Below are 8087 nucleotides of genomic sequence, written 5' to 3'. Positions count from 1 at the left end.
CTCATCTGTGTATGGTTGAAAGTACTAAAGTTTTCATGAACTAAGTTTGTCAAACCTGTATATGCTGGCTTCAGCTTCTCCCATTGATTTGTGTTCTGTGCCCACAGCTCTGAGTTCCTACCAGTTCCACACTCTAGCCATGATAATCACAACAAAAGGTTGCAAGTGGAAGAATAGGTCTTCGGACATTCTGTTCAAAATATCTTCTCTCTTCTGGTATGATTTTTCTTCTGGCTGAATTTTAGTATTTACTTCCCATCCCAGCTTCAAAATTACATGAGAAACTTTAATGAACATAGAACTAGTTTTAGAAGGCAACGTTCAGGTCTGTGACTTTGAATATAACCATAAATTACTGTAAACACAGCCACTGTCAAGACACAGAATAGCTTTTATGGACATACATATGTTTTTTTTTCCTGGAATTAAATCAAGGGTTGACAAACATGTATAGATCTAACATAAGAAACTGCCAAACTGTTCCAGATCAGGTACCAACAGTATAAGTATTAGCTCCTCCATATTATGTTTGGCAGCTTGTATTATAATTTTGTTTCTTTGTTTGTAGGTTTGTTTGTTTGAGTCAGGGTTTCTCTTTGTAGCTCTGTATAATGGTGGTGGTTTGAATCAGAATGGTTCCCCATAGGCTCAGAGATCTGAATGTTTGGTCAGCAGGGAGTGGTATGATTAGGAGGTGTGGCTTTGTTGGAGTTGATGTGGCCTAGTTGGAGGAAGTGTGTCATTAGGGGTGGTCTTTGGAATCTACCTATCTATCTATCTATCTATCTATCTATCTATCTATCCATCTAATCTCTCTCCTCTCTCCTCTCTCCTCCCTCTCTCTCTCTCTGTCTCCCTCTCTGTCTCCCTCTCTGTGTCTCTCTCTGTGTCTCTCTCTGTGTCTCTCTGTGTCTCTCTCTGTGTCTCTCTCTGTCTCTCTCTGTGTCTCTCTGTCTGTCTCTCTCCCTTTCTCTCTCTCTCTCTCTCTCTCTCTCTCTCTCTCTCTCTCTCTCTCTCTCTCGATATAGAACTCTCAACTCCTCCAGCACTATGTCTGCCTTCACGCCACCATACTGCCTGCCATGCTGATAATGGACCAGACCTCTGAGACTGTAAGCAAGATCCAATTGAATGTTTTCCTTTATACAAGTTGCCATGGTCTTGGGATCTCTTTACAGTAATAGGACACTGCCTAAAACAACGTCAAGGCTGGCCTGGAGCTCACAGACACCCATACCTGCATCTGCCTCCTAAGTGCTGGGATATAAAGGCATGTGCAGCCCAGCCTTGCTGGTATTGCATTTAAGTTTCCACTGAAATTATTCTTGTAAGTGTGAAATGGTATCTCAGTGGGATTCCCTGGTGACTTTCTAATGACTGATAGTGTTGAACATCTTTTCATGTGTTTCTGAACCATCATATCTTCTCTCAAGAAATATCTATGCCAATTGCTGCCTAGTTTTAAGACATTAGTAGTAAATTTACATTACTAGTAAATTTTTAAATTCTTTATATACTCTGGATGCAGATTCTTTGTTTGGCTGAGCCATCTGTGTGGTCACATAGGGCCTTACACTGCTAAAGTCCCCATGATGCATCCTTGAAGTAATTTTTCCTCTCTCTCTCTCTCTCTCTCTCTCTCTCTCTCTCTCTCTCTCTCTCTCTCTCTCTGTGTGTGTGTGTGTGTGTGTGTATGTGTGTGTGTGCTGTATAAATGCATTTATGTGTGGTCACATGTGTGTACCCAGTTTTGGGCAGTTGTACATGCACGTGCATGTATTGGCATGATATTAGGAATCTTCCTCAATGGATTTTGCATTTGAGAGTCAGAGTCTCTCAGTCAAATTCAGAGGCCTCCATAAGGTATTGTAACTATCAGCTTGCTCTGAAGATCCCATTTTCAGCTTCTGTGGCAGGAATTACAGACAAGTCCCAGGCAAGTCCCCATGTCCAACTGGCACTATGTGGCTTCTGGAGATACATACAAGTCTCTTGAATACACAGCAGGTACTTCAACCGCTGGTCCATCTCCTTATATCTTTTCCTGACATCCTTACTGATGCTGCATCGAGGGTCCCATGTTTCTTTTTGTAGCAGAAAAAGCCACTCATATTTGTTACATGTGATATGTAATTGCTTTGGCCTGGTTGTTGCTTGTCTTTTTCTTCTCTTAACAAAGTCTCTTCCAGAGCATCGTCTTAAGATGGAGTCTAATTTATCAATTTTCACTTTGATGGCTGGTGTTTTGGGGGGGGTCATTTCTAGGATCCCTTTGATCATGGGAGGTTTCTCTTCTGTTATCTTGTAAATGTGTTCCCCAGCTATGTTTTTCATTGAGAAATACAAGCCAATTTAGTTCATTTCTGCACCCCATTTATGGCCGGCAATATTTTTAAGATGAAAGCCACTCGGTGTCTTTCCGTCAGAGAACACAGTGATGCTGTCTACATTCAGCTTTTCCTTTTCTCTCTGACAAAGTTTCATGGTTTTTTTTTCATGTGTGTCTCGCACATCTTTATTACTTTACTGTGTATTTGTATTTTTACTGCTTTTGTATGAGATCCCGGCTCTGTTGCATTTACCGATTCATTGGAGAACTGAAGAACTGAAGCTGTAAAGCACTGAAAATGGAGAATTGAGACACAAAAGAAAACTATTACATCTCTCCTGATCCTACATCACAGGAGCTACTCCCTGTCTGCTTCAGGCAAGCTCTGAGAGAGACAGCCAGCCTTTCCTCTTCATAGCCCGGCTCCCTTTTACACACTGTGGGTGGGGGCGGGGTGAGGTTGGCATGTGAGTTCTGCTGGAGAGATGCCTCTGGCCAGCACCGTGGGTAGGGAACTGGCTCCTTAGAGAACGGCCTCTAAACTGCTGCATGCTACTTCGAGCTGTTGTCCTTAGCTGTGAGTTTTAAGACCTAACTGCACCAGACAAATAAGCATATTTTATCAACTCATATTTAGTGGATTGCAAGTAGCATACTCGAAAAATTGCCATTGAGTTATTTTTTTCTTTTTCTCACATAATGAGGGCTCTGCGGTGGGCCCTTGCTAGTATTTGCTCAGCATTAAGTAATTCCATTGGAAAGCCAAACTCTCCTCTCTCTCTCTCTCTCTCTCTCTCTCTCTCTCTCTCTCTCTCTCTCTCTCTATTTTTTTTTTTTTTTGGTTTGGAGTAACATTAAAGTCACAGGAATGCCATGAAGATGACCCAAAGGTTTTGGTTTGATGTGCATTTTACCTTGTTTCCCCTCACATTAACACATTAGTCAAAAACAAGACATTTGTATTGATACTATTAAACAGTTTGCATTCAAATTTCATCAGTTTGTCCACGAGCTCTTGGAAAGTTCAGAATCCAGCCCACACCTCACTGCCTCTGGTCACCAGGTCTCCTTGGGCAACTCTCAGCTGTCACATGATCTCCGGTCTTTTAGACATTTTTCTTAATGGAGAATTTAAAACACATATGAAACTAGAGTTGCCCTGGTGTGTCCGTATCCAGTCTCACGACTGTTGGTGTTATTTCATTTACCTGCGCATGTATTCTTTCCAGCAGCTTCCACTGAACGACTTTGAAGCAAGCTCTAAACACAGTACTTAACCTATAGGTATTTCATCATGAATCACTAGTAGTTAAGGACCTCTAGAAAAGTGACGATGTGATTAACAGAGTCCTTAAAACTGTAAGCATAGCTTGTTTCCAGGCTGTTTCTGTTTCACCTCTCTACCGTCTTGGTATGGCATTCTTCATTCTTGTTCTTTAGCAGCTTTCAGAGAGGATCTCTGCACTCAGCCATCCCACTTAAGTCCAAGACAAAACACAGGGCGGTGGTGTAACAGAAGATAAGAAGCTTCTTACCCATTGGTTCCCCCATTGTAGTATGTTCATTGGCTAGGACAGGTCACGTGGCATAACCACAACCATGGAAGCTAGGAGCGAGCCCCTTGACTTTTCAGCTTCTGTAATTGAGGACTGCATGGGATGATGAGGTGGTGAATTGATGCTAAATGAACCAACAGAAGTTATCTTTCACACTAATCTGAGGGAATGGAAACGACTTGGCTGACATTTCTCACCATCCTGTAAAACTAGTCATTAGGACAGGACAGAGATTGAGGAGAATTGGCAGCCTGAGCCGGCTTACAGAGGCCTTACGGCTGTGTGGCCTAGCTGAGCCTCTTAATGGAGGCTGAAGCCTCAACTGCCGAGCTGTAGAGAGCAGGACTAGAGTCTGACAGCCAGATTAACTTGTCTTCAGTGACTCCAAGGCACAGTTGTTGGGGAAAGTAATTTTGTAGGGCATGAAATCAGAGCGATGTCAGATTGCCCAATATCTAAGTATTAGTCAGGTGTTAGGAGCCCTGCCACAGCAGGAACTACAGGAGAAGTACTCAGTCGGAATGGCTGTAAGCAACAATTTTGAGAAAAAAAAACTTAGAAGTTACCAATTTTCAGTGTTCTGTAATTTATCATACTTCTGAGAATAAAAATTCTCTACCAGCTTAACTTTGACATGCCATTGATTCTAAGGCACATCTTGACTTAAGAAACCTTAAAAACACCAAGGGATATGTCTTAATATTGATGGAATGGATTTTCCCGAGAATCTTTTGGATTCTGTGTCAGGATCTTTTTTTTTAATTGCCTTCTTGAACTCATCTAATCGATATCATTGCATTGTATCTATATGCCTACATAACACCACCGGCTACTTCTTACCAAGAAAGACCACGCTCTCAGTTTTCTCACCATAAATTGTCTTGTTTGTTCAGAATTTCATAAGGATGGGGTCATTTGGTTTGTCCTTCCTTAAGTCAACATAATGTTTTCAGACTTATTCACTTTATGGTACCACGATGCTTGAAGCCTTGTTTAAAGTCCCCTGGTAGCAACCTGTTATAAAAATGTTTGGCCATCCATTCTCTGCCAATGAGTATTAGAGTCATTTCTAATTTCTACTTCTTTGACATTATAGTAAAGACTCTAGGAACATACGTATATGGACTTTTTCACAGACCTACATGTAATTTATTTATATAAGTATCTAGACTAGAATTGCTGGATTGAAAGGCAACTCTATATTTACCTTTATAATAAATTGCCAGGTAGTTTTTCAAACTGATGTTACCATTTTTATCCTCCCACCTGCAAGGCACAAGACTCCAGTCTCTCCTTGCCCTCGCCTCATAACACGGAATGCATCCATCTGTTAGTTTTAGCTTTAGCCTCGTCTGCTAGGCTTAAAGAAATATACTGCTATGGTTTAAATCTGCTTTTGTTGGATGACGTGATGTTGAGAATCTTTTAGTGTACTGTTGGTCATTCATAAGCTTCTTTTGAGAAGTTCTTATTGGAAGATTTTAGTTAGGCTTTAAAGTTAGGCTAATTAGGGCTGGAGGTGTGGCTTAGTGATGGGGTGCATGCCTTGAGTTCTATCCATAGTAGTGAGGAATAAAAAAAAAATCCGGGTTCTTTAGCATTCTTATTGAATGATAGGCACTCTTGGCATAGTCTCACTCTTCTTATTGAATACTGGGCACTCTTTGTATAGTCTCACTCTTTCTTATTGAATGGTAGGTGCTCTTTGCATAGTCTCATCTTCTTATTGAATGCTGGGCACTCTTTGTATAGTCTCACTCTTTCTTATTGAATGGTAGGCACTCTTTGCATAGTCTCATCTTCTTATTGAATGCTGGGCACTCTTTGTATAGTCTCACTCTTTCTTATTGAATGGTAGGTGCTCTTTGCATAGTCTCATCTTCTTATTGAATGCTGGGCACTCTTTGTATAGTCTCACTCTTTTTTATTGAATGGTAGGCACTCTTTGCATAGTCTCATCTTCTTATTGAATGCTGGGCACTCTTTGCATACTCACTCTTTCCTATTGAATGGTAGGCACTTTCTGTATATTCCTCAGTGCTGATCCCTTTGTCAGCTTTGCAAGAAACAAACACTTGTATGAAGAAACACCATCAGTGCCAAAACAACCTGAACCTTAAGTCGAACTACCAGATACCAGGTTCAGCAGGCCCCTTATTTCTCCTCATACTCCTTCTGCAGGACTTGGTTCTCAGTATTTTTCTCTACAATGCTGGGACCCAGAGAGGATTCAATAAATTGCTTATTGCTGCTTAGTTTGGAAGGGGCAGGACAAGGACTCCAAAGCCAGCTCAGAGGTGAGTCTGGGACCAAAGTAATGAGACTGGCTGAGGTAGGAGAACAAACCATTGTAGCAGTGGAAAGTCAATGGGCCTTCAAATGCTGGCAGTCAACCTAGTCCATGGTGGTGTCTGTCAGGGTGGAAGACAGATGCTTTATGAATTGATTTACCTTTCAAAGAAATTTCCAGTAGTTTTCCTCTGGTTTGCTTTTAGCAGATAGAAGAAATAAAATTGAGGAAAGGGAAGGCACCTTTTGACTTTCACTCCCTTTTGAGGGCTTAAGTTTAGGTTATGTTTAGATTAGGTAAAATAAAGGAATCTGAAGCTTCATATTAATGTGTAAGTATAGGCTTTGATAAAAAAAAATACCAAATCAAACACACTCATGACAAAAATGGAAGGTAAAATAGACTGACATCGAGTTCTGAGCTCAGGGAACAAGTCCCTGTGTTCCAGGAATGAGAGAAAATGGCATATTTCAAATCAGAGTTAATTCTTTCCTTTCAGCTAAATTGCTCATGATTGAATAGTCCTTTTATATGTCAAGAAAATGATCCTTTCTCTCCCTGATCTTCCATTAAAAGGAGTAGGACAATTAATTCTTCCTACTGATTAATCCAATAATACAAATTCTTAAGTGTGTGGAACCCAAATTTAGAGTTTCCTCTAAAGACCACATATTCAAAAGGAACAAGATTCATCAAGGACATGCTTTAGAAAGCCATGTTTGAAAGCTCAGACAGCTCTAATGAGAAAAGTACAATGATGATCTAAGAAGTGTTTGATTAGGACAAAAAGAAAAGTTTTAAAGGGGGTAGGACTTTTGAGAGGAGCTAAAGACAGATTAATGCACAAACCAAGACGGACAGCATGCTAATGGCGAAAATAACCCAATGGATATATTTCAAATCACTCAGCCTTAAATGACAGGTCCCCTTTGAAAGTATTTGCTGAGGGACTTTTCTCTACTAGAGGGACTTTAACAGGAGATTGATCTAGAAGCTTGCATAGGTAAGAGGGACCCTCTCAGTAAGACCAGGAATTCCCTAGGGGGGACCCTTAGCCTTGGCTCAGAAAGCAAGGGAACAGAATAGTCTCGAAGGAAAGAGAAAGAAGAGGAGCACAGTATTGTAGAGAAGGCAATCTGAAGATGTGCTATCAACCAGTATGGGAGAGGAAAGAAGTCAGAGGCAAGGGAGGCTCCTGACTCTATGGGAAGCAGGCTGAGCTTAGCTGAGCCCACTCTGAAGCAGCCTCACTAAGAGGGCATGCATCCGCTGAGTGCTGTCTTTTGAGTTTATTTGCTCCCACATGCTGTCAAATACAGCCTACCTAAATTTAACAAGCACATCTTGGAATGGTTCTTGATCTATTCAGGGGCTCGTGGGTTTCTCCAGCTCCCATTTCAGAAGAGGCAGTGCTCTCTCAACCATGCCATTTATTTCACTGCTTCTCTTTGCATCTGTCTCCTTCAAACACTTCCTTGGCAATATTATGAAGCCTTTTGCCAGCTTCACCCCAGCCAACCACTTCCACTTAAAACTTGGATCTGTGAATCCCTGACTAGTCAATATCTTGCTCACTACAGAAGAAATGGGGTCGGGGGGATGGGGGGTATTCCTTTACTCTACCTTGATTACTATCTTTCTTCCAGTCTCCTCAAAACCAACACACTGATTGGGGCCTATTAAAACTTCGTTATTAGAGAGTTATAAGACAGGATTGTTATAGTTCATACAAGGCTAATAGTAACTACCTTACTATAGGGCGGTGAGGCTTGAAAGCTCAGACAGCTCTAATGACCACCTTTTGAGCACTTGTTATACTTTTACTGGTACTGAGGACCTGACCTGGATGTTTTTGTTTGATTTGTACAAGTCTGTGGGATAGATGTTCTCATGTCCTGTCACTTACAACAGA

General features: G+C 41.2%; 1 long non-coding RNA gene across 1 annotated transcript; it reads right to left on the bottom strand.

Moving 5' to 3' along the window:
* Window positions 1-373: 373 nt before the first annotated feature.
* LOC134480700 (uncharacterized) lies at window positions 374-4177 on the bottom strand. The gene is made up of 2 exons (XR_010055387.1): window positions 3538-4177; window positions 374-2621 (listed from the first exon to the last, which is right to left on the bottom strand). It is a non-coding gene; the product is annotated as an uncharacterized LOC134480700 (long non-coding RNA).
* Window positions 4178-8087: the final 3910 nt, after the last annotated feature.

This window comes from Rattus norvegicus, chromosome 10, assembly GCF_036323735.1.
Source record: "Rattus norvegicus strain BN/NHsdMcwi chromosome 10, GRCr8, whole genome shotgun sequence".
Classification (NCBI taxonomy): Eukaryota; Metazoa; Chordata; class Mammalia; order Rodentia; family Muridae; genus Rattus; species Rattus norvegicus.
Note: the sequence above shows the minus strand (reverse complement) of the source record. Positions and strands in the feature narration are given on the sequence as shown.